Source organism: Rhodamnia argentea, chromosome 2 (assembly GCF_020921035.1).
Source record: "Rhodamnia argentea isolate NSW1041297 chromosome 2, ASM2092103v1, whole genome shotgun sequence".
NCBI classification, from domain to species: domain Eukaryota; kingdom Viridiplantae; phylum Streptophyta; class Magnoliopsida; order Myrtales; family Myrtaceae; genus Rhodamnia; species Rhodamnia argentea.
The window spans coordinates 22,207,758-22,235,615 of NC_063151.1; the positions used below are offsets into that span (position 1 = coordinate 22,207,758).

Consider the following 27,858-nt stretch of genomic DNA (forward strand, 5'->3'; position numbering starts at 1 on the left):
TTTTTGCTTTGCAATGATCAGATATCGGGCCATACCGAGGCTTTACTCTGAACTGGAAGATGTAAATATGGTTTTCAGGATTATGTTTTCTATTTTGCAGATTTAGACACGCGGATTTCGTTCTTCTTCTATACATTATTTGATTAGTTTTTGTCCTCCTTAGATTTCAAATCGAAATCCAAACCGGCCTGAATCAACAATTTCTTGCTGAGGTGGGTTTCTCAGTTTGGATTATGTTAATCTGTCTATGGACAATCACGTTTGTTATATCCAATCGAAGTTCTGCCACATTACCCCTATGACAAATATTAATCTATCTACGTGCGCTATAATTGTTAGTACAAGGTAGGCTCTCCAATTTCGCCAAAAGAAAAAAAGGTAAGCTCTCCAATCGGCAGCACAATACTGATATTAAATATCCCATCAGATAATTTGAATGAAGAACGCGCGTTTTCACTTGCGAAAGAATTATCAAGAAAGTCTTAAGTTTATTACAATTATGCCAATTCATTCATAATTTTCTTTTTGTCAATTCAGTCTATCTTGTTAATTTTGGCAAAAAATCATTAATGTGGCACGATTGGCATTAAAGTGGATAAATTTTAATGATACTTTTATATTTTTCATTTTTTTTAATTGTTTTCTTTTCTTCCCTTTCTTCTTTCTCTAGCTGATTGCTGGGGCTAGAGGCAAGGGCTGGTCTCGGCCTCTAGCGAAGCTCACCCCCACCGGCTACTAGCGAGGGCGAGCCTCCCCTGCCCTAGCGAGGCCTAAACTTGACGTCGCTGGGTGAGGCTCGACCTTACTTAGCGACAATGAGGCCGAGTCTTGCCCAACCAAGGCAAGGCCGGCCTCGTCGTCGCTGAGATTCAGTGAGAGTGATCCCACTGAATAGTTGAGAGTGATCCTACTGAATCACGAGTTTGGGATTATATAAGGAGAAGTCAAGTGGGTTTTTTCTTTTTCATTTTTTTTGTTTTCTGGTCAAGTAGCTGTAGTAATTGGCTTAGTTCAAGCTGTGAAGTTAACATCAGATGGTCCTAGAGACTTGCATGAGACGACTCACAACGACGAAGTCTTGTGCCGTGAAGTGCGGTGCGAGGCTACATTGTCTTGCCTTGTCTTGTCCACGAGTTTGGCCTGAATCAACAATTTCTTGCTGAGGTGGGTTTATCAGTTCGGATTATATTAATCTGTCTATGGACAATCACGTTTGTTATATCCAATCGAAGTTCTGCCACATTACCCCTATGACAAACATTAATCTATCGACGTGCGCTATAATTGTTAGTACAAGGTAAGCTCTCCAATTTCGCAAAAAAAAAAAAAAAGAGGTAAGCTCTCCAATCGGCAGCACAATACTGATATTAAATATCCCATCAGATAATTTGAATGAAGAATGTGCGTTTTCACATAAATAGATGTCTTGCGGAAGAATTATCAAGAAAGTCTTAAGTTCATTGCAATTATACCAATTCATTCATAATTTTCTTTTTATCAATTCAGACCATCTTGCCAACTTTGGCAAAAAATCGTTAATGTGGCATGATTGGCGCTAAACTGGATAAATTTTAATGATACTTTCATATTTTTCATTTTTTTAATCGTTTTCTTTTCTTCCCTTTCTTCTTTCTCTAGCCGATTGCTAGGGCTAGAGGCAAGGGTTGGCCTCAGCCTCTAGCGAAGCTCGCCCTCGCCGGCTACTAGCAAGGGTGAGCCTCGCCTTCCCTAACGAGGCGTAAACTTGCTGTCGCTGGGCAAGGCTTGACCTTGCTTAGCGACAATGAGGCTGAGTCTTGCCCAGCCAAGGCAAGGCCGGCCTCGCCGTCGCTAGGCAAGATCGAGCCTTTCCCAGATTTGGGGAGACGAGGCCTTGTCGTTGCCGGGTGAGGTTTGCCCTTACCAGCCCTCGCCTCCGGTCGATTGTTGAGGTCCGGTGATTGGTTGGAGGAAGAAAAATGAAAGGAAAAAAAAGAAAGAGCAAGAAAAGATAAATAAAAAAAATTTGAAAATACAATTAAAATTTATCTGCGTCAAGACCGGCCATGACACGTCAATGATTTACAGTCAAAATTGATCGGATGGACTAAATTGGCATAAATGCAAAAGGTTGAGGATTGAATTGTCAACAACAAAAATTGACATAGTCCTCGTTTATTAAGGAGAACTTGATTTTGATATTAGGTTGAAATGCTTTGTGAAAATTCATGTCAACATCAATATTTTAGGAAAAAAAATATATATACTCTTAGACCCATACAACTTACCAACATCTTACAAGTTCCGGGAGCTGTGCGATTCATTGAGCTCAAAGTTGTTTTCGGCAAGTAAGCCATTTTAAGGAATTTGGCGCCTCAACTCTAGTAGGAAATGACAGATTTAAATGAGTCTCTTGGGAGATCTAAGTAGATTCTGCATAATGGTTTGAATGATTTTAGAAAAAAAAAAAGCCATTAAAAACTTTAAATTATGCTTGAAGTGACACATTTACCATAACTTTTTTTTTTGTAACATAAAGAACCCGAAACAACATCCATTGTGAGTCCGTGACATATCAAAAACCCAAATTTGTACCCAAATGAGACATTTATCCTCCATCAAGGTTCTCTTAGATAATTTTCAATCAAAACAACGTTGTTTTTTATTTCACTTAAGCCAAATGGGCGTCAACACCATTTGCTTTTCATCATTTATGTGGGAAAATTTTTAGTGGTGTTCATTGATGAAACCTTGATGGAGGATAAACGTATCACATCGATACAAGTTTCAGATTTTTGGTGTAAAAGAAAAGAGAACTTATAGTAAATGTGTCACAATGAGCATAATTTGAGGTTTTATTTATTTATTTATTTATGTCTATTGCCCCTGAATTCAGCTATTTGCTTTTTTATTTTGTAAAGTTTTCCAAATCTTATTAGACACGAAATTCTTAGAAAAAAATTCAACACATCAGTTTAATAAAAAGATCACATGTACTTTTTCATAATATTTTCAAAATTTGACAATTACTTTAAGGTTATTAGAAAAGATAATAAGTTAAAAAATCAAAACCCAAGTTCCCTAATTAAAAAGCTCGCAGATGCTTTGTAGGCAGTTCGGGGTTTTCGAAAGGGCCTCCAAAGAAATTCAAGGATATGGCGGAGTGAAATTTCTATGGTTATCATAAGTTCTTATCGGTGGACGAATACAAGAACGATGGAATTTTCGTTTAACGAGCGAGAGAAACGGTCCAATATTTTGTTTTTGGAGTTGTCTTATTATAAGAGTTTTACCAAGGAGTCTCTTTCTTCTTAAGGTTAAAAAAAAAAAAAAAAACGAAGGGTCATTCTGATCTTCGCCTTTTCCTATCAACTTTCAAAGTTTTTGGCCCAAAGATAAGATTGCCGTAGAGGAGTAACATCCCCATTGCGACAACTACCATAAATATCGATTGGGACATCAGAAGACCAAAAACTTTTGTTTTCCTGAGCCTCTAGAATCCTACGAATCCTTTCAGAGATTATTTGAAAAGTAAGAGCAGCTCTTTTTCCTTTGCAAGAGCACTCCAGTCTCTCGCTCACAATGGCTTGCTCTTCTCTGCGAGCAGAAACGAAAAATTCACCCTCAATTATTCTAAAAATTTAAGCTATTAGATGAACATATGATTTAATATTTAATTACTTTAACACTCTTTCTCATACTTAATTTGATCTTTTTGTCTAGTAGTAGATGTAAAAATATTTTTCTTTGAACTCAAGACAACCTACACTAATATTATGTGAGATTTAATGGGATCACTATCAACTATTTAAAAACTCAAATTTTTAGATAAATGCGTGATTTTTACTATTTAATTACTCAGACAGAATGAATTACGCATTTAGAAAAGTGTAGCCTTGCACCGCACTTCACGGCACAAGACTTCGTTGTTGTGAGTCGTCTTATGCAAGTCTCCGGGACCATCTGATGTTAACTTCACAGCTTGAACTAAGCCACTTACTACAGCTACTTGACCAGAAAACAAAAAAAAACGAAAAAGAAAAAACCCACTTGACTTCTCCTTATATAACCCCCCCAACCCCATCAAATTAATCCATCGAAAGAAAAAAAAGAAAAGAAAAAACACATCATATTCAGAGAGTGGAAGGAAGAGCCATGGTCATCCACAGGCTTCTCTTGAAAGTTGTGGTGCTTGGGACCATCCTATTGGGTATAGCAGAAGCTGATGATTCAATGACCAAGCCCGGATGCCGAAGTTCCTGCGGGAATCTCTTGATTCCATACCCCTTCGGATCGAACGACAGCGATCCCAGCTGCCGCGTAGATCATCCCTCATTTAGAGTCGTTTGTGATTACTCTTCCGACCCTCCCATACCTTACATGAACGAAATTAGTAGTGGCTTTCACATACTCGACATCTCTGTCGAGGACCACGAGCTGCGCGTTTGTCGCGACCTAAAAAATAAACAAGTTAGATTTTCGGGCTAATGGATTATCAGGTTAATTAATTAACTAACCTAACTCGGACTCTCCCAAGTCCATACCAAATCGCAACTTAAGGTTCAAATAATTAACATGCAACGTGTTTTGAATTTGGAGTCGCCATTAATCATTTTCGGTAGGTTGATTAGAAACCTAAATAAAATAGCGGGAGAAAACTATCTTATTTCCGCGAACCGGAGATTTTGAATTCGGGGATTTGGTTACGCTAGATTACTCTAACGCCCTTTCGGTACCATTTTCATGAAAAATATTTGATTTGGCAATTTTGATGGATTTTACTTGAAATTCAAAGATGCAATTTTTTTGGTTTTTTTCTTCTTTTTTATGGGGATGTAAAACATTGAACTTTGTACGATATACACCATGGATGATTTAGAAAGAAAGAAAACGCAGCCAATCACGAGTATTTACAAAAATAAATTAACATGTAATAATGCTAAATTTTGGGACACGTGACATGTCTAAAATAAACAAACAAATGTTCACACCAAACGATTACATTTTTGTAGATCGAGATGGAAAGGGTTACCTTCTATTACACAAAATCTTACTCACGTACACGTTATGGCTTCCTTCAAGATCTCGAAGTTGGAAGAACGTGGCTATCGTCGAAAAAAGGCAAGCAAGTGGCGTTGTTGGATGGCGAGAGGCGAAGTACGTGCCGGGACTCGTCGAAGATGATGCTCGACTAAAACTCTTTTCTTCACTCTCAAATTTTCTCTTACGATTTTTCTCAAGAACTCTCTTTTTCCTCTCTAAAGAATTTCTCTCACAAATTCTCTCAATTCTCTTCCACTCTAAAACTCTCTCAATTCTCTTTCCCTCTCCCCTCTAAAACTCTCTCAATTCTCTTTCCCTCTTCCCCCTTCTAAAACTCTTCTCAAGAGCTCTCTCTTTTATAGGCAAAGTTCTTCATCCTTCATTCTTCACCTTCATTTCTTCACCTTCCATCTTCATCTTCTCTTCTTCATCTTCATTTCTTCACCTTCCATTTTCATCTTCCCTTCTTCATCTTCATTTCTTCACCTTCCATTTTCATCTTCCCTTCATTATCTTCCCTTCATCATCTTCCCTTCTTCATCTTCTTTTCATTATCTTCCCTTCATCATCTTCCCTTCTTCATCTTCTTTTGGTATTTGCAATACAGTCCCCGAAGTTCCAAATATTTGCAATACGATCCCTGAAATTTTAAGTATTTGCAATACAGTCCTTGAAGTTTCAAATCTTCTCGGTGTATTTTTCTATCCCGTGCCTAGTCTAGACGCATGCTAAATTAAGTGTTCTGCTTGCCCGATTATATGCCAATGCAATGTACGCTAAAAATAAATATGTGAGATGATTTTTTATAATTTTTATGCAAAAAATAGATTAATCAAAATTTAGGCGTCAACAGCTGCCCCTCTTTGAGTGGAGGCTCGTAGAGGTTCCGCTCAAAGACAAAATTGAATCCTAAATTTTGACAGTGCAAATTATGGATGAACTTTTTGGCGGGAGTTTTAATCCCATTTTTTATGTAATGAAGTGATGCATGATATGCAAGACCGTAAATAACACGTGTCATAATTTCCCTTTTTCATGTTAGAGAGAAACCTGCACATGGATCGCATACAAGAATACTTGTTTTACCAAATTTCTCGTAAGCTAATGGTTCTCTTAATTTCCAAGCTTCTTTTTGCGGATGCAAGGATTTTAAGGTATTTGGCCTATCCGTTATAAGAGACTTCTCCCTAATGCAAGACAGCGCAAGATATGTGTGTCGTTTGAGATCACAAGAGCTACGTCGTTGTGAGTCGAAAGAAGTGGGATCAAGTTCACAAGAGCTACATCGTTGTGAGTTGATTAAATGTCGAAATCGCCAGTGCATATGTCTTCACGATTCGATAAAGGGGAACCAAAATCATAAGAGCTACGTCGTTATGATTTGGTTTGGATCAAAAATATGGGTGCTTATGTCTTCATGATTTGATAAAGGAGCCGAAAATCATAAGAGCTATGTCATTATGAGCCGACTAAAGGTCAAAATCACCGGTGCATACGTCTTCGTGATTCGAAACCGAAATCATAAGAGCTACGTCGTTATGATTTGATGAGATGTCAAGATCGCCAGTGCATATGTCTTCACGTCCCGAGATTGAAACCATAAGAGCTACGTCGTTATGATTTGATAAGATATCAAGATCGCCAGTGCATATGTCTTCACGTCCCGAGATTGAAACCATAAGAGCTACGTCGTTATGATTTGATAAGATGTCAAGATCGCCAGTGCATATGTCTTCACGTCCCGAGATTGAAACCATAAGAGCTACGTCGTTATGATTTGATAAGATGTCAAGATCGCCAGTGCATATGTCTACACGACTTGACGGAAGAGGCATATTGCCCGAATTGAACAATATTTGATAGGAGCACCATCGAATGGAATCGATAAGTACAAAAGGGGCATATTGCCTGAATTGAATCATAACAACTATCATGAGAAGAGTTGTTAATTTGAAAAGGGGTTCGGAAAACTTACCCGGGTTCTCCAAACGATTAATCAAGGAACGAAGCAAATTGCTGTATCGTACCTGGTAGGCATTTGCCAGCAAAACTTGCTCATTCAATAATCCTTGGATGAATTTCGAGACCTTGGGAGGGAACTCGAACATCGGGAATGTATTACCTATCATAGAATGTCAGAGGTAACACACACAAACATATTCAACAATGAGTATAATGCAATCACTCATACTATGGTTCATGCATAACCATTCTGTCAAGTTTACATTACCAATTTTGTCCAGGGAGGTTCTCACATTACGAATACCTCGAATGTGAGCTGAATAGGGGGACTTCAGTCCGAAAGGGCTTTCTCTCACTCTCGAGAAAAGCTATTTATCCTGTCTGCAGGATTCAAAAGAAATCACTCAATCTTTCCATCATCGCATTCGATAAGGATCCGAGTAATCTCGCAATTGATACGACCGAGCCGATCCGGAGGTCTTGATTAGGACCGTAATGAGGGCTAGGTCAAAAGTTTTACAAAGGGGACTCTAGTTGAGTCAAGGCTGCTGAAATGAATTTCTTCGTTATCCGCTCCGGGTTTACAAGTCAAGAACCCCGCAAAAATGAGAGAGAAATAATCTTGCTCGAACTTCTTCGAGTGATGCTTAAAATCATTTAACTCTACGTTAACTCAAGTGCCCTAATCGGAAGAGACTTTGGAGGGTTATAACGTAGGCTAGGATTGAGGAGCGAGGAACGAAAAGGCTCGTTTTGGCTCAGAAATTAAATGAGAAGGGGCTTGACGTTGGTGATCATCGCCGACTAGTCACCGATCTTGGTCTTCTGGAAATGTCTTCAAAAAGAATTGAATGAGGGATGGTAGTTTTCTACTGAAAATTGCACTTTGCAAACCGACTTCTTGGGGAGTCTTCTTCACAACAAGTGTCTGTCGAGGATTTGCAAGAGACACAATGCAAACATGTACATGGAATTTACAACTTAACATGCAAAAATGTACATTCAAAATTCAAAAGTACTTTACAAATGAATGTGCATTGGCCTTACTTTTGGTAGGCACTTTGCTTTTCCTATGCTTGAAATTTTCATATGAGATCAGTCTTTGCTTTTCTTACTCCCGACTCTCATTTTTCTTTTTTTTTTCTTTTTTTCGAGAAGAGATTTCTTTTCCTTTTTCTTTGAGAGCTCTTCGACATCTCTTTATTTTGCTTTTTTTTTGTTTTTTTTTCTTTTTTCGAGAGCGGGCCCTTCTCCTTTAAGCTGAGTTTGCCTTTTTTTTTTTTTTTTTTTACAATCCCATGATTTTGAACCAGGAATTACAACAAACATAAACATTTACAAAGAAAAATTATGTAAACATAAAAAATCTAGCATACAAGAAATGAGTCCATTCGGGAATTCTCTGTTGACCCGACCATCTCCAATTCTAATCCTTGGGAAAATGCTATCTTCGTCTTTGGAATGAGCAAATGATCACCAACAGGGGTTTAAGAAATGAATTTGCAGGCTCAAGTGGGCTATGCAAAGAATGAAGTGTATAGGATAGAGAAGTGAATGCCCTTCATCATCCTAAGGCACTTGAATTAAAATTCGAGTATAAATGTAAAGAAACACCCGAAGATTAATGTTAGTTCGAGCAAGAAAATTTCTAACCATTTACCTCATGATGCTGATGGAATTAACTCGCCTGGACCCCGATGTGGGGTGGTTCTTGACAGGGGTAAAGAAATGAAACCACCGCTCAAAAGGGGTAATCAATGGATCACCCGTAGTGTTTGGAATAGAGAACTGAATGCCTCTGTCATTTCGGCTATCGTACCTTTCGCGAGAAAACTCTTTACCTTGTGAAATGCGGAACTTAGCCACCGTTCAACTCTCTTGAAAAAATGGGACGTGTTTGGGAAAGGATTGCCTTTCATCATCCTGTCATGCCCCATTCCATACATTCGATGTATCTTATGCGGTTCATGTTCCTTATTTAGAGTTGGTAAATTAAACATGAGGAACAGTCATGCGCAAACTATACAATATATAAGTGTTTTTGAGCATATAAAATGCAGCAACTTTTTATCTTGGTGGACAGAATTCGCAAGCACATAAGAAACTTCTTAGGGACGTGGATTGAGAGTTGCCCCTGCTCATGCAAATGAGTTGCAAAACTTCATTATCTGGTTCGAGACATGAGATTGTCAAAAGCTCCGGGAATTTCTTATTTCATTAATTTTTCGGGGAGAATGGATACTTCCCTATCCGGAAAGGCAGTGACCCCTGTAAAAATCAAAAGGGAAAGCATCAATGTACGTTCTCATGTTCTAAACGAGTTGAAACGATACCGCTTTACCCTTGTACGAATTTCTTGTGAACTTTGAATTGAAAAGATCAACTCATCGGGATCGGATTGTATGTCCGGGATGTTATTTCTCCAGGTTACGTAACCATCCGGGCTGAGCTTCAATCGGCATTGAATCGCGAAGCAAAAAGGTTTTTATTAATCTTTGTACATTGATGCCAAATCCCGGGATTGAACCCGGGATGCCTCGGACCACTGTCATTCCCCAACCACTAGGTCGTGGTGATGTTAGCGTCCACGGTTGGTTCGCTTTTTGCTATATTGTTCTCAAAGCAGTTGGCAATCCCCCGTCGAGAATAAAATAAGCTTAATTTAGAGTTTGAAACGACCGAGAGCCAATTGGGACGATACGGAGTTACCCATCTTTGAGCCCGCTTGGCCTTTTACTCGTATTCTCCCAAGTAAGGCTATTCGGAATCTCTCTTTACGGGCGTTCAGGGGCGTCGTCCACAAATTGATTTGCTACAGGCCTAGCTTAACAAGGAACTCACGCATTTGACAAGAGAGGAGAAAATTCGTCTTTTAACTCTAGGCAAATTCTAGACAGTTAGAAAGTAAAAAATATCCCACGTAGGGGAACTATACATGGAATTAAAGGAGTATTCATGCGAGATTGGTTCCACCTCTCTTGCTGGCCACTTCAACGATCAACCCGATTCTCGTCTTGGACTAAACACCAACAATCGTTGTTTGAAGACCCATAATAACTTGCTTCGGATCACGGCTCGGGAGGTCCTTCATTTCCAAACAGGCTCATCAAGGTAGCAAGCTCATCATCAAAGTAATCTTCTGATTTTTCGAGCAATTGATACTCGAATTGGGCATTGTTACTTGCTAACACCGGTGACAGATTGCCGTGAGCGATCTGACTCCTTAAGCTTGAGCCTCCGTCGTTGCTCGGGAACTTGTAGGGATGATCAACTAGTCTGCTACTAGAACCACCAGCGGAAGGTTGGTATAACTTGTATTCTTGATTGGGAAGTGGCCGGGTACCTTTTGCTCGGTAGGTTTTCCCGAATTGATCTTCCAGTCAACTCCGGTCCGGTCGCCTTGGTCCCAAGCTGCATCGTGCTTCCTCGCCTTATCTCTAACCCTTTGAAGGTGATTTGTGACACTTTGCATGGTGAGTCCGTCTATATTCATCATTTTGTGTATAGCCAGTGGTCGTGCTGAATTGATTCCTAGCCGTCGAACCGCCTCAATGAATATAGAATGAAGCTTGGCGGACCAAAGGGGCCTTTTCTTTTGGACAAAATCGTCGTCGTCGCCTTGGTCGTGGTTTTTTTGTACGAGTAATTGCTTCCTTACAGCATGCTGCCAAATGTTTTGGAGCACTCGAACGCAGACCGGCTTCTGTAGGACGTCTCGAGCACCATGCAATATGACCCTCGTTATGAACTGCTGATCATTACTTGCTGATACTACGATGACCTGTATGTCCAACTCGGAATCAATGATCTTTAAGAGATCGAAACCGTCCATGTCGATCCCTACCACGGCTGTAACGACGATGTCAAAATCATATTTGTACTGCCTCGGTACTTGTAAGGCATCCGTTGCTTTCGCATAAGCAAAAATCCTATACATGCAACTTCTCAAGATAGCAACGAGGATTGAGAGGGAAACGGGGTTGCCATCAATGACCATGACTCGCAGATCTTCAGGATAGGAAGGTTCCCATACTTCCGCCTGGAATGAACGTGTTTTTCTTTTAAAACCTTCCATATGTAGATCGAAAATGGCTGTTTCGACCGGAGACCGAGCTTTAGATGTTCTCGGACTTGCAAAACAATCTGCCCGAAAATCACAAAAGTGATGGTGGTCTTTCGTGACGAGTTCTGGTGGTCATTTATAAACTTTTTCTGATTTGTTAGTCTCGCATATAGGTTCTCGCTTTTTCTACGAAAGAGGACAACTTTTTCTCTCCTTTCCGGTCTTAGTGCCTTGGATCCATTTCGTAATAACTCTTGCCTCTCACTCAATCTGTCATCTTTTTCCTTTTCTGATATGTAGGAGCCCTCAAATCTTTTCGCTTTCTCTATGAACGAGGCAGTTATTTCCCTCCTCGGATCTTTTCGGTTCCCCCTACGAACGAGGCGCTTATTTCCCTCCTCAAATCTTTTCACTTCCTCCCGAGGCGCTTATTTCCTCGAATCTTTTTGCTTTCTCTAATAACGAGGCAGCTATTTTTTTTCTCAAATCTTTTTGCATCTACCTATGTGAAGGCTTTTAATGCTTTTCCTTTCGGCGTCCAAATCAAATCGACAAAGAATTCACGCATTTAAGCATGATGATATTTGCGGATAGTACTGTTCTTTGCCCCTTGATTAACTCTAGGCGTAAAAGGAAGAATGTCTCACATGGGGACTTTGTAACAAACAGTACATTCATTCACGCATGTCTCTATTTCTCTTGAGAATTCATAAGGGCTAGCTAGTAATGCTCAAAAGAGTGATATTTTGAAAGCCCATAATAAAAACTCAAGCTTCATGTAGGCTACAGATTCGGAGTTTCATCGGTGTTGAATTGGCCGATCGTGACATCGTGGAAACTCCAATTGTAGTGATGCATGTCACTTCCCTCGAAGGGCATCGGTTCTGCCTCCGCAAGGCCGACTTTCCGGGATGTATCCCCAACGAAATCCGATTGTGCGAGAACTTGCTCGGGAGGATGAATCGATAAATGAGCATTTTCAATGCTCGGATGTGGCTCATCAAGGAACATGCCACCAAAGCTGATGGGGTTGCTGCAGACATGGCAAATAGCGATGTTAAGAGCATCCCTATACCTCTTGATCTCTGCTCGAAGCTTTTCATTTTCTTCCTTTAGAGACGCAAGTTCATGACTTTCACTTTGAACCTTCACTCGGGCCCGCTTGTTTTGAAACCAAAACCTGACCTTCAAGGGCTCCATTCCTAGCTTCCGGCTCAACTCATTTTTTCGTTTCCCGTTCACGTAAGGGCACTCCTTGAAGGCAGCTTCGAGTTCTTTGATTTGATGTTTTCTTTTCTGGGGTTGACTACGGCTGCTGCCGCTGCTATTGTTGTTGCTGTTATCGAGATCTTGAACTTCACCGCCAAGGGAGTTGGGTTTTACGGCTTCTGCGCTGGATCTCGCCTCGAAATTCAGCAGTTCATTCTCGGGGATGTCTAGGTTGGTTGCCTCCAGTAAGTGCTGGTAGCCTCCAAACATGTTGGATTGAAATACCTCTTACCGCCTTTTGTTCACTCTACTCTCCGCTGTATGCTTACTCTCTCCAAATTCTTTTGAGTAAACATGTATGTTCCAGAGCCTCCCTTTTAACGTGGATGAAAACCACCAAGCCAGTGCTTCTCCCAAGATTTCGTGTTTCCCGCTCTGTCTTCTTCATTTCCTTCTGACATGGTGGGACCCTCAAATCTTTTCTGCAGTATGCTTGTCCCTCTTTTAATATGGCAAGACCTTGAAGTCATTTCGCAACTTTTTTGAATTCGTGAGCCTCGAGATGGTAGATCCGTGATTCACGGACGAAACGTCTGTAGTTTTACCCGGATAATTAACTCGGCCCCCACAATAATTATTGCTATGACTTTTTCTGTCCTTTAAATTAGGATTTAACGCCGAGACGATTATCGCTTTCATATCTTCATCTCCAATCTTCTAAGCACTCTTTCGCATCCACTCTTTTTCAGCAACTTCAGCAACAATGGCCTCCCTCCCCGCACGCGTCTTCTCGGCTGAGGTTTTAGCCCAATGGGAGAAACTTTATAATCTCCTAGGCCAGGGCTACTCTTATATGGCCAACCATCCGGAGGTCGAAACCGAAATCCGTCTCATGTTTACGGATATGGACACCGTTTCTATTCAAGGTACCAAGTTAGAAGAGGAATATAGGATCTTCCCTACCCTCTTCACTAACTTCCCGGAGGCTTACAATCATGCTCATCAAGATGTTACTTTGGCCCATCTTGTGAGGGCACGCTATCGGGATCGGTCGGACAACTTGATGTTGGCCGGTCTTGTAGCCGACAATCATAAGAAGGCCCTTGACTATGGTAATGATCAAGTCTCACTGCCGATTCGCGAGAGGGGGAACTTGGTGGAACGTTTGGCCATGTCCCGCACCATCTTTGAGCGTGATCCGCTCAATATTGTTTTGAAATTCCAATGCACATGGCTGGAAGAAAGGATGGACGATCTGACCCTGGATATAGCTCGCGGGAGAATGCTGATCCATGACCTGGAATTTCTTTGTCGAGTATCACGAGGACAAGGTAGCCAAGCTTAAAGAGAAATGTGAGCTCCTCCTCTTTAAGTCGGCGGATCTCGATTCTCGGAGTGATCAGTGTAGGCGGAGTATCAACCGTATGGAGAGTCGGTTGAACTCCTTTGTGATGCTCATTAGGGCTCGGTTTGGCTTTACGTTCCCACCCCGATAATCTGTTTGTAAAGTTTCCCGCTGAATGAAATGGATGCAAGTTTTTGCTCATTTGCGTTTTGCTTTCGCATTATTCCTTCTTCCATATGCTGACAGATTTTATCTTGGTCGTCATATATTTTTTTTGCAAGATAACCCCTTTACTTTGTGGATATGTAAATCTCACGCTCCCGATGGTCAATTCGGTTGGGCCGGAGAAACCCCCATTTGAAACAATCTCTCAGCAAACGAATGCCCGAATGTGAACAACTCGTGAATCTGTCTTCATATTATAACTCGATTATGAAATCATGAGAGTAAATCAAGTATAATATATATATATATTTTTTTTACAGCATCAGAACCGATCGGGTTGGTAAAGACACGACCATCCATCTCGGCTAGAATCAAAGCACCACCAGGGAGCACCTTCTTTACTATATATGAACCACCATAGTTTGGAGCAAACTTCCCTTCCGGGAGCGGGACTATTGGCAGCAATTTTCGCAAGACCAGGTTATTGATCTGAAAATATCGAGGCCGAACTTTTTTGTTGAATGAATTAGCAACCCTCTGCTGATAACACCGGCCATGACATATAACCTTAAGTCTCTTTTCATCGATCATATTCAATTGGCTCACCCTTTGCTGGATCCATTCAGCTTCGGTTAGCTCGGCTTGAGACAAGATACGTAAGGAAGGAATTTCCACTTCAACTGGTAGAACAGCCCCTGCTCCATATACAAGAGAATACGGGGTTGCCCCAGTAGATGTCCGGATCGAGGTTTGATACGCCATAAGTGCAAATGGCAACCTCTCATGCCAATCGCGATAATTTTCAGCCGTCTTTGCTAAGATTTTCTTAATGTTCTTATTGGTGGCTTCTATTGCTCCATTCATCTGAGGACGATATGTGGAAGAGTTCGGATGCTTGATCTTGAACAATTCGTCCATCAGCTTGTTGTTTAAGTTCGAGCCATTGTCGGTGATTATGGCTTCGGGTGAACCGTATCGAGCAATGATATCCCGGCGGATAAATTTCACGATATTTCGTGCCTTGACCGCTAAATAGGATGCGGCTTCGATCCATTTGGAGAAATAGTCAATCGCCACCAAGATGAATCGATGGCCATTGGATGCTTTAGGGTTGATAGGGCCGATAACATCAATGCTCCACATAAAAAACGGCCATGGTTCGGATAATCGATGCAACTCGTTAGGAGGGACATTAATCTTGTCACCATGAATCTGACATTTGTGACAACTCCGGACATGCTGAACCGGGTTGGAAGTCCCATCATACTTCTCGAAGTCGGGCATCTTGAACTTCTCCAAGACTGTGACCTTTGAAAAGATAAACAGGTCAATCTGGGGTATGTTGTGAGTCCCCTCAACCTCTTGGATCCTCTGTTCCATTTGGGCCAACAGCTTGGCCGCATCACCATTCAATCCGAGGGCCACGGGGCTGGCTTGAGGGATTGGGACTACGGGTGGCATGTTCGAGCTCACGCTTGTGATGATCACATCTTCTAACGGCATTGTCTGATAGGGAGCAGCTTCCGGGGCTTTACCGGAGTTGTCCGCAGGAGGAATTAGAGCAGGAATGGTTAGCGGCGGGCTGGTGGTGGATGATTGAAGTTTGGCGGTGAAGGCGGCCATCATTTCCTCCATCTTTCGAGACATCATCCCTTCAAAGCGCTCGGTCAATGAGCCAAGTTTCTTGTCCAGGGCAGCACCGATGGTAGTGCTGATGTCGGCCATCTTCTTCGCGACCGATCGAGTAATATGTAGAGGATCTATGATAAATTACCTGTACGCAGTAACAAACCCAAAATGAGTACATGGAGCAAGAATAGCGAGCCGGCCCATGACATCCCTCTAGACTCAAACGAACAAAGTGATTATGACCAAAGGATTGAAACATGTAATTTTCAGTTTGTCCGCTTTTACGAAAAAATTCGTATTAATTCGTACGTTGATCAAAACATGTCCAAATTTTACGAGCTTATAGTTGAGAAGATGATGAACAACTTTTATGTTGGCCAATCAGACTAGAAATGTACGGATCAAATCAGTTTAATGTGACTTTCCGAAAAATCAGGTTCATAAAACTGTTATAACCGCATGTAGTTGAAAGAACGAAGGGCCCTCTTAAATTATGAATCTAATTCTGAAATTTTGCAGGATATTAGTTGAAACATAGGTCTACAACTTTCGTGTTTGGCACTTACTCAAAGCTCGATCGTAGAATTTAGTAAAAATCGCACAACAGGAACAAGCCAAATCAGAATTGAGGACAACTGATGAAATTGTAAAAGCTACGGAAGCAAAGTGCAAAATTGGAAATAAGACAATGAAACTTCTAAACAATCAACCTAAACCATGGACCGGCCCAAAATAAAAATGAGATAACAGGGTACAAGAGACAAGAAATTACCTCTCATACGAAGAAAATGTCAATCACAAAGACATGCGCATGAATTGTGAGTTTAAATCTTATTCTATCTATCCAAAAGGCTTTTGCAAAGTGAAATGATGGACGAAATGACATGTCGCAGCCTCGCGCGCAATCATAATGACTAGTCGCAACCTTGCGTACAATAGTCATGACTAGTCGGGTCCAATCACTTCGGCTTGGTTCGGTCGACAAGGGCAATTCTCATGCATCGTAGCCTCACGTGTATGAGAACGACCCTTAAGCCATTTTTTGGAAAAATTTTCGGGATCCAGATGGGATAACCTTTAGCGAAACCTTACCACCAAGGTTAAAGAACCATCTAAATACCATCTTAAAACTATTAGTGTGACCCAGGTCCTGTCACGGGTTATGTGCAGTGTAGTGCAAATACGATAAATCATGCACAACAATTAAAGGCAAACACCGCTTCAATGATTCAAAAGTTAAATCACAATTCCAATTCACCAAGCCTGCAAAACAAAGGGTTAGCCAATCACTCCTCCCCTTATAACTCCCAATCTGCAAAAACATTTAACACCTAAGAATGAGAATTCAACCAAAGTTTACCAAATCAAGTGATTTCTTTTTCATGAAATTATCTGGCCTAAGTCCTCTTTGGTCCCCGGTGGAGTCGCCAAGCTGTCGCGACCTAAAAAATAAACAAGTTAGATTTTCGGGCTAATGGATTATCGGGTTAATTAATTAACTAACCTAACTCGGACTCTCCCAAGTCCATACCAAATCGCAACTTAAGGTTCAAATAATTAACATGCAACGTGTTTTGAATTTGGAGTCGCCATTAATCATTTTCGGTAGGTTGATTAGAAACCTAAATAAAATAGCGGGAGAAAACTATCTTATTTCCGCGAACCGGAGATTTTGAATTCGGGGATTTGGTTACGCTAGATTACTCTAACGCCCTTTCGGTACCATTTTCATGAAAAATATTTGATTTGGCAATTTTGATGGATTTTACTTGAAATTCAAAGATGCAATTTTTTGGTTTTTTTCTTCTTTTTTATGGGGATGTAAAACATTGAACTTTGTACGATATACACCATGGATGATTTAGAAAGAAAGAAAACGCAGCCAATCACGAGTATTTACAAAAATAAATTAACATGTAATAATGCTAAATTTTGGGACACGTGACATGTCTAAAATAAACAAACAAATGTTCACACCAAACGATTACATTTTTGTAGATCGAGATGGAAAGGGTTACCTTCTATTACACAAAATCTTACTCACGTACACGTTATGGCTTCCTTCAAGATCTCGAAGTTGGAAGAACGTGGCTATCGTCGAAAAAAGGCAAGCAGTGGCGTTGTTGGATGGCGAGAGGCGAAGTACGTGCCGGGACTCGTCGAAGATGATGCTCGACTAAAACTCTTTTCTTCACTCTCAAATTTTCTCTTACGATTTTTCTCAAGAACTCTCTTTTTCCTCTCTAAAGAATTTCTCTCACAAATTCTCTCAATTCTCTTCCACTCTAAAACTCTCTCAATTCTCTTTCCCTCTCCCCTCTAAAACTCTCTCAATTCTCTTTCCCTCTTCCCCCTTCTAAAACTCTTCTCAAGAGCTCTCTCTTTTATAGGCAAAGTTCTTCATCCTTCATTCTTCACCTTCATTTCTTCACCTTCCATCTTCATCTTCTCTTCTTCATCTTCATTTCTTCACCTTCCATTTTCATCTTCCCTTCTTCATCTTCATTTCTTCACCTTCCATTTTCATCTTCCCTTCATTATCTTCCCTTCATCATCTTCCCTTCTTCATCTTCTTTTCATTATCTTCCCTTCATCATCTTCCCTTCTTCATCTTCTTTTGGTATTTGCAATACAGTCCCCGAAGTTCCAAATATTTGCAATACAGCTCCCGAAATTTTAAGTATTTGCAATACAGTCCTTGAAGTTTCAAATCTTCTCGGTGTATTTTTCTATCCCGTGCCTAGTCTAGACGCATGCTAAATTAAGTGTTCCGCTTGCCCGATTATATGCCAATGCAATGTACGCTAAAAATAAATATGTGAGATGATTTTTTATAATTTTTATGCAAAAAATAGATTAATCAAAATTTAGGCGTCAACAGCGTTAACGTTTCGATCGGTCGAGACTGCTATAACTCTTTTGGGGAAGATCTGAGATCTTTTCCAGGGCTCACACTAGCGAAGTTCCCCATATCCAGCACCAAGAACAAGTTCACCGCTGTCGGTTGCGATACTTTCGCATACTTCTTGGACAGCACAATGAAATTCGTCTTTGGATGTAAGTCGGCATGCAATGACACTTCCAAGGTGACTAATGGCTCGTGCTTGGGTATCGGTTGCTGCGAGACGAGCGTACCTAGAAACTCATTCGGCTACGATATCTCCATTACTAGCTATAAAAACCATACGGATGTCCCGAGTTTCAACCCTTGCAGCTACGCTTTCGTTGCAGCGAGCGATTTCTACAACTTCAGCACTGGTGATCTTTCGGGACTTCATTTCAACAAGACGCCGCTAGTTCTTGACTGGGCAATAGGGAATATAACGTGTGACGTCGCCAAAAAGGGCCCGGGCTACATGTGCACCGAAAACACCAATTGTACCGACGCTGAAAATGGAAAGGGGTACAAGTGTGCTTGTTCAGAAGGTTTCCACGGCAATCCGTATCTCGCGAAGGGTTGTCAAGGTATTTTTCCATTGACATTTTTCACTTTGTCCTTACTATTTATATCATTTCAGTTCTTCTTAAGTCCATCACTTAGGATATGTGTGTGTTTTTTTTCTCTTTGTAGATATTGATGAATGTGCTGATCCAACTAAGAACCGGTGCGATGGAGTCAATGGAACTTGCATTAACGTTGTTGGGAATTATACTTGCTCATGCCGAAAGGGTTATGAAGGTGATGGCAGGAAGAATGGGCGAGGATGCACCGCTATTGCTAATGATAATCCACATTTGGCGCAGATACTTGTCGGTATGTTTTTTTTGTTTACTTCGATGTCTGCCTCAAGCAATACTATTTTGAAGTAGCTGATTTTAACGATAGTCTAAAAATGTCTCTACTACAATAAAGATAACTCAAAACTAGAGAGAAGGATTTTGGCCAAAAAAAAAAAAACCAGTTACTTGAAAACAGAAACTAACCCATAGAGAAAAAGGAGCTGTGCTACATATAGAGAAAGAGGACGACGAGAGAATGGTGACTCAGACGACCGTACCCCACGGTGGTTCCTGTTGCCTAGGGAGTGCGACCCCGTCGGTGGTCGCATGACCTCAAATCAAGAGAGAGAGAGTCTCTCGACGATGTTTTGTGAGTCACAAATGCCGTGGGGCGTTCTCTTGAGAGCAGTAACCATCGCCTGGGGTTTGCAAGCGGCGACACGCGCAGCATTTATGGTGGCACAGCTCGGATCGAAAAGGGATATGCTTTTCTTGTATACGGCTATTCAAACTCCATTGATAACAGGAAACCGGTTCACCGCCCCGAGATTTTTCAAATCTTACTTTGTCTCGCTAATAGCTTAGATCCCTTTTTAACCAGGAAGCTGTATGATGTTGTCTCTTCATGGTGGATTCATGAAATTTAGATTCGTTGATGGTTTTGGTAAAATAACTGGATATGTCATGCAGAGTCTGGCGCAGGGATAGTAGTCTTGCTATTCGGCGCGCAGCTTTTTGTATCTGGGAATTCAAAAAAGGAAACTCATTAGGCTCAAAGAACAGTACTTCAAGCAAAACGGTGGCTTGCTCTTGCAGCAACAATTGCACGAACGGGACAGAACCACCAACATGACGAAAATCTTCACAGCCGAAGAGCTAGAGAAGGCCACGAACAGTTATGACGTGAGCGGAATAGTTGGCCGAGGTGGATATGGTACCGTTTACAAAGGGTTGTTGCCAAATGACATGGTGGTCGCGATCAAGAAGTCCAAACTCGTGGACAAGACACAAATCGAGCGGTTCGTTAATGAAGTTATAGTGCTTTCTCGGATTAATCATCGTAACGTGGTCAAGCTTTTGGGATGTTGTTTGGAGACCGAAGTGCCCTTGTTAGTGTATGAGTTCGTGAACAACGGAACGCTGTTCGACCACATCCACAATCGCAACAAGTCCTTCAAGATGTCCTGGGACACCCGATTGAAAATTGCTTCGGATATCGCCGGTGTACTTTCATACTTGCACTCCGCAGCTTCCATTTCCATAATCCATCGCGACATCAAGTCGACAAACATCCTACTGGACGACAACTACACCGCGAAAGTTTCCGACTTCGGAGCTTCGAGATTAGTCCCACTTGATCAAGTCGAATTGTCCACTCTAGTTCGGGGGACATTGGGATACTTGGACCCCGAATACTTGCAAACAAACCAACCGACCGAAAAGAGCGATGTTTATAGCTTCGGGGTTGTGCTAGTGGAGCTAATAACCGGGAAGAAGGCCCTTTCTTTCGACCGGCCTGAGAAAGAGCGGAGCTTGGCAATGCATTTTCTTTCGGCATTGAAAAACAATCGATTGTTCCAAATTGTCGACGGAGTGATTGCAAATGAAGGGAACGATGAGCAAGTAAGGGAAGTTGCGAATGTTGCAAAGAGATGTTTGATAGTAAAAGGGGAGGAGAGGCCAACCATGAGGGAAGTGGCGATTGAGCTGGAGGGATTCAAAGAGAAATCTAGTCATCCATTGATGAGTAGCGTTGATTTGCATGGAGAAGAGGCGCTTCATCTGCTGGGAGAGAAGACCCACCCCACTGTGTACATGGATGGTATTGAGACCATGAACACGGGGGCCTCGGATAGCATGAAAAACCTTGTCATGATTCCAGTTAACGGTGGCAGATGAGATAAGAACAACCTCCAGTTGTTCCTTCTTCATCATGAGATTCTTAGGCATGTAAGAGAACTCTTGATTACCGTTATAAAATAGATGCCACTAGTACTAGGGGAGTTCCGTTTTAGCTGCTGTGGTTGAGTCTTTGTCCGTATTTTGGATCCAGTGTTCCTTTGCATATGTAATGAAAGTCGGTGTTGCCTTATAGTACGCCTAAAGAGACGAAATTAAATTTTCCTTTTTTTGCGCCTTAGGTGGACCGATAATGAAAGCCTTTTCGGAAACGGAACGAAAAAAGATATCAACTCTTTTATATAGACGGCGTAAGTAGCCGTGAATTGTGGTTGCCATCACATGTGAACATTTGACGAATTGGTGCATTTGATTCGGTTTTAAAAATGAGTTTTGAGTAAATGCAAATGATTTTAGCCTAAGTGATTTTGGGAAAATGTAAATGATGATCGATAAAAAGTCATTTAGAATGTAATTTTGGGTTAATTAGTGTTTGGAATTTTTTTTTTTCACAAATGGCTTTTGACTTCATATTTCTTTTTTTTTTTATACTCCTTTTTCTGGAAAAAGCAAAACCCTTCGGACGAGCAGACCCCATTGGCGAGGCGGCCGCAACCAAAGGTATTGGCCTGGACAAGCAAGAGGCGTCCGGTGGAGACCTCCGGGGACTCGGTGTCGACGGGGAGGAGCTTGCGAAGCAATTCCGGGCAGGGGCGATCGAGGACGTGGGAGAGAGGGCGGTTGACTTCGACTTGGACGAACTCGGTGCCGCCGCCCCCGCCATCACCGTCCATGTAGAGGTTGTCCCCGATCCTCCTAGCGAGAGGGTAGAATCGAGCGAGCACTCGGGACAGCGACGCCTTGAGACGACTCGACCGGTGGGGAGACGAAGCGCTCGTGTTCGAAGTGTAGAGGACGGGAGGGAGCCGATCAGAGACAGAGAGCTTCAAATTCTTCGGGTGGTCTGGTGTGGGAGATGGCGGTCTGATGGTTTTTGTGGCGACGACCGTGACCTTCAATTCGATCGTTAGAGAGGGGGATGGCATCGGGCCATAGCCTTCTGCTGAAATCCTATAACGCAAGAACACTCTATGTATGTCCTCTGCACGATTTATAGACGCTGTTAATGAGACTTTACTTGTTTGTCATTTGTTGTGAAAGTATGAGAAAATGGGTGATTACGCTTGGAAATGGATTAAAAAGAGAGAAGTTATCAGAAATATTAATTATATTCTTCTGTCGTTTTAGTACTTCTCCAGCTCGACACGTGTCCGGCCACGCGAGCCCGACTAATTAATATGAGAAAGGGCGTTTCTTTGCTGTTTGGGACAAAGGAAAGGACTACTAGGCAAACTCAAGATTACTAAGCCGGACCAATTGTGCAGAATTATGCAAGTATATATGATTAATGTACATTGATCCAAGAAATTGGTTAGCATATATATATAACTATATGGACAGATATGAGATAACTAGAAAACTATAGCCTTATATGGTCTCCGAAGGTATTAAAAATTAAAAAATGAAAAACGAAAAGAAAGAACTACCTAAAAGAATTAGCCCTTAATTAATCCCGCACAAGCGCTTTGAATTTAGGATGGTAACTACTCTCAGCTGCCAAAAATCGATGAAGAAACTCCGCACCAAAGTCGGCATCTTCGCTCTCGATTAGCCATTGCGGTCGATCCTCCACCCTAAACGTTCTTGAACCCAGTGAAGTATATCGAGCACCGAACCATCATGAAGAAGCCGACCGTAGCTGTATGCAACAACAATCCGCCAGAGTCGACCTAGATCGTGCGATATCCGTCACCAATCCGGACGTTGCCAACCTCGACAGGGATGATGAAGCAGGGGAGCCCTTTCCCCTCTCCCGCATGTGCGTCAAGAGTTACATGCTCAAGATCAACATTGACCGGCCTCGTGCCGTGTTTAAACCACCTTGATCGCTCCCAAGAGGCCAAGTGTCATATAGCCCCACACCCAGATCCGAGAGACGGTCGCGGCCCTCTCCTCGGTTGTCGGCCATTGTTGTCTGATGGGGCGGCGGCACTGACCCTCTCGACTCTAATTTTTTTTTTTCTTTTTATCTTTCAATTAATCACATGCGAAAGCGACTCACTTCTCTAGACAAACATGACAATAGAGATAGCTGTAGGAAAAATAACAAACAATATAAGCTCTTTTATTTAATTGCCGTTAACTCCGGAAGGACTACAATATTTACAAGCTTATCACAAGGCCGGTCCCTACTAGGCCACACACTCAAAAAGAGGTGGGGTGGTTGGGTTAACCTATCTCCTCTACCAAACGTAGAGCCCAAAAAAGGTAAGCCTTCGGAGCTTATTACTACATCTAACCATAACCTAGGGGAGGCTCCGAATCCGACTCATCCTCTTCCTCATCCAGATCGGTTCATGTTTGGGGGTCCGAAAATGTTTAGAACAACAATAATGAGAATAAATCTTAGCAAATTAATGGCCTAAGCCTTGATTAGGAGATCAACTCAGCTCGGATGCATTTAAAACTTGCAATGCAATACAGTATCTATATATATATATATGTATGTACGAGTATGCTATCACATAATCCTAGGCAACCTTGCTTGCCTCGGCAACCGCCTTGCATGTTATAATTCACTGTACACAATTCAATGCAATTAATTCAATAATGCAAATAGAACACATGCCAACTTTCTCGTACATAGTGCGCTTAAGCATACTCTCATCATTACGGCCACTCATGGCACGCCCGTTTACACACGGAGGTCTTTCGGTTCTGCCGGCATCTGTTCATTCAATCAATTATGGCCGATCGAAGGCACGCCCGTATTTCTACGAGGGTCTTTCGTGGGAATTTATCCAGTTGATCAATTACGGCCGATCGAGGGCGCGTCCGTCTTTCTACGGGGTCTTTCGGCTTATCCGGGAATATTTCCAATCTATTAATTACGGTCGATCGAGGGCACGCTTATCTTTCTATGGGGGTCTTCCGACTCGGTCGGGTATTTATCTTTTCGATCAATTACGGCCGATCGAGGGCATGCCCGTCTCGTACGGGGGTCTTCCGGCATATCCGGGAATTCTCGAATTAATGCAACTCTCATGTCCCGTATGCAGTAAATAAATTGCACGTGATCACACACACACAATTCAATCACCAATTCAACTTACTTTCCTATGCTAACATCATTGAGACTTGCCAATCAATTTATTACATAAGTCAATTTTTATGGCTATTCCCAATAGCTATATCATAATTTAATATTAAACATTACACGAGATCACATTAATAAATATATTGTCTAATTGCCAAAAATAATTTATGCAATGAGAGAATAATAATTATTGAAATAATCCGGTAACTTATTACAAAAATACCGATAGTTTATCATAAAAATACCGATAACTTATCATAAAATACTCGATAGCTTATCATGAAAATAGGTGATAACCTATCATAAAATTCTTGATAGCTTATCATAAAAATAGGTAATAGCTTACCATAAAATAGGTGATAGCTTATCATAAAAATAGGTGATTGTTTTTCATAAAATAGGCGATAGCTTATCATAAAAATAGCGATAGCTTATTGCATAAAATACTAATAGCCTGTCGCTTCCTCGATAACTTATCAAGATCACTTATCACTTATCATGATAGCTTATCAACTTATCATTGATTAAATTAGTACTAATCATACTTAGACTAATCTAAACTCGTTCTAATCAAGTTTAACATACTAATTAAGGGATTAGGGCGATAACTCACTCGATTATGATTCCGAAAGCACCGGTGAATCGGCGGTGGCGAGGGTTACGCGTGGCTCTATCCAAAAACCACACTAGACAATCAAGGATGGCCAAACAGTAGCTACACAGAATCAAAGGGGCTGTTTTTGCTTGACGGTGCTCGAAACGAAGCAAGAACGGATCGGGTCTCCACCGACCAATCTCTGTCCAGCACAAATTCATGAAAATAGAATGGTTTCTTCAACCAACGGCCTTCATATCTGAGTTGCCCCTGATCTCACAGTCGCATAGGAGAAAATAGAGTTCAATTCGTCCTCCGAATGAGCTCAAACGAGCTATTTCTTCTCGGGTGCGCGCACAAAATTAAGAGAGAGAGGGAGCTCAGGATGGAGGAGGCTTCCACAAAAATTAGAGAGAGAGAGAGAGAGAGAGAGAGAGAGAGAGAGAGAGAGAGAGAGAGAGCCATGAGATATTATCTCATTTTTGGCTTGTTGAGTAAGCCTAGCTCAAGATAATAAACTCTCTCCATAAATACATGCCCCAAAGTCTTCACCTCATTAATACTTCTTATCTTTTGTTAATAATGCAAGAAGGACAATTTAGTCATTTCACAAGGTAAATGTATTTTGGTAAATTCTCAAAGTATAGTATGAACTATAGTACGCGTATATGAATTAGCATTTCATATAGATTCATATAAATTGAAATTGGGCTCAAAAGATAAGGTTTGGTCTTTAGGATGGCTTATTGGGCTTTAATGGTTAAATGGGCTTTACTAGACCCGTTTGGATTGCTCTTGGGCCTAAATGGCTGATCCACATTGGGCTTGAGGCCTAATATGTCCTCATCCGGCCCGCTTTCTCTTAAGCTCCAAATCTCGGCCCGTCAATCCTTAAATCGAGAGTCTCGAGAAAATCGATAAATTGGTAGTTCAATGAGGCTACGTCCAATAGTTAGTCATGAAATCCTCGAAGATTTGATACCCTCATTCGGATTCTAATTCGTGGTCAAAATCGATCAATCGCAACTATAGTTCATCTCGAGCTAATAGGCGGCTTCTAGAAGTTACATGTATTCGACTCGTAGTTGATTCGATATCAATCTACGTTTAAGCTATCTCGAACCATGGATGACCTCGGTTGTCATGTAACCGCGAGAGATCAATCACTAGTTCCAATTTACTCGATCATTAGGAATTGGTTTAAGATCGTTCACAATCCATACAATGGTCAGGTGGAATCACCCGCGATCTGATTGTATACTATTGTCGAAACGTTCTATAACCATTCCTTGATTTGTCCTTAATGGCTCAAAATTGTTCCTCGTCAATCCTTATGGTGGAATTGTCAATCCATAGTTGAGTTCTCGGGTCAAGCGTACTTATATCCTTAATAGCATTTCCCTTTTGGTTAGTTTCTCATGAGTGATCAATTCAAAGCGAGAATTACTAACAGTGCATCGATTAAAATCATCATTTCATTACATCCTAAATATGGTCGAATTTGAGGATGTCACAAACTCTCTTCGACTACGTCACAACCCAAACAAATCATCAAAGCTGTCTTGGGAGAACCGGTTGAGAATCGCTTCGGAAACCGCCGGAGTCCTATCGTACTTGCACTCCATGGCTTCCACTCCCATTATCCATCGAGATGTTAGGTCGGCAAACATCCTTTTGGATGCTAACCACACCGCGAAAGTCTCTGACTTCGGAGCTTCAAGATTAGTCCCACTAGATCAAGTGCAATTGTCCACTTTGGTTCGGGGAACATTGGGGTACTTAGACCCTGAATACTTCCTTACAAGCCAATTGACGGAAAAGAGCGATGTTTGTAGCTTCGGGGTTGTGCTAGTTGAGCTATTGACAGGGAAGAAGGCGCTTTGTCTTGACCGACCGGAAGAAGAGCGGAGCTTGGCAACCTACTTTCTTTCATCACTTAGAAACGACAAGTTGTTTCAGATTGTTGAGGAAGTTGTTGCAAACAAATGGAACGATGAGCAGGTGAGGGACGTTGCCAATCTTGCCGAGAGATGCTTGAAAATAAAAGGCGAGGAGCGGCCGACCATGAAGGAAGTGGCAATGGAATTGGAGGGACTCAGAGCAATGGCTAAGCATCCATGGATCAAGGGTATCGATGTGAATCCATAAGAGACGGTTTGTTTATTGGGAGAGACGACCGACGCGTACATGGATAGTATTGTGATCACGAACACCGGGTACACGGATAGCATGAAAAACCATGTCAGTGGGAGATAACAATAATAAGGTGATCGATATACATCTGGGTATGTTGTGTTGGAAGTTGTGGTTGCACCAGGTGTCCATGGACTGCACTGGTTCATTTGGTACTTTCACTTTCAAAGGTAGGAGCAATTTAGGTTGCTTCATAATGTGAAGATGATCTACTCCTTCTACCCTTTGTTGATGGAGCTTTTGAGATTTGGGAGGTCTCGTCTTTGAGTGCACCGAAGTTAAAATTATATGCAAGTGCAGACTTGTATTTGCCCGAAAAATAGTTTGTCTGGTCTTGACTTACTAATAGAATGAAATTTTTGCATGTTGATTATGCGACGCACGTTCAGCGCCGCAAGCCACCACCCGAAATGAATTTCACGTTCGGGTCGCTCTTCTGAGAGCTTCTGCTCATGTGTTAATCGTCCATAAGATCATTGGGGTTGAGGTTATATTTTCCTCCGACCAATATATAGGATATGGTTCTCTACTTCTGTCTGATGCTTTTGACCTTTTGAATGCAAAATCAAGTGAAGTGTTAAATGTAGGAAAACAAATCGGCTCCATATTAAAGGCAATTTAGGTATTGATGAAGCCTTTAAAAGCCGGCAGCTAAACTAAAATAGGCTCCACATTTAAAAAAAAAAAATCCCCAACTTTTATTTTTGTCCCCATTTTACCGGCTTAATACTCAAAAAAGTCTCAAACTTTGGCATTTGTCCCAATTATATCAAAAAGTTTTTTCTAATAAAAAATCCATTATTTTTTCTTTTGTCCCAACTCTACCACCATTATCCTTCCATCCATAATCATTGTTAGTTAATTCTACGTGGCATTTTAACGTCGTTAATGAATTACAC

General features: G+C 41.4%; 1 long non-coding RNA gene and 1 pseudogene across 1 annotated transcript in view; one reads left to right on the forward strand and one right to left on the reverse strand.

Annotated features, from left to right (window-relative positions):
- The first annotated feature begins 4,120 nt into the window (after positions 1–4,120).
- LOC115731728 lies at positions 4,121–27,123 on the forward strand (annotated as a pseudogene).
- Positions 20,873–27,858, reverse strand: part of LOC125313969 — a 47,642-nt gene continuing 40,656 nt past the window's right edge. Inside the window, exon 3 of the long non-coding RNA XR_007197710.1 lies at positions 20,873–20,962. This is a non-coding gene — a long non-coding RNA (uncharacterized LOC125313969). The remainder of the gene's footprint in view (positions 20,963–27,858) is intronic.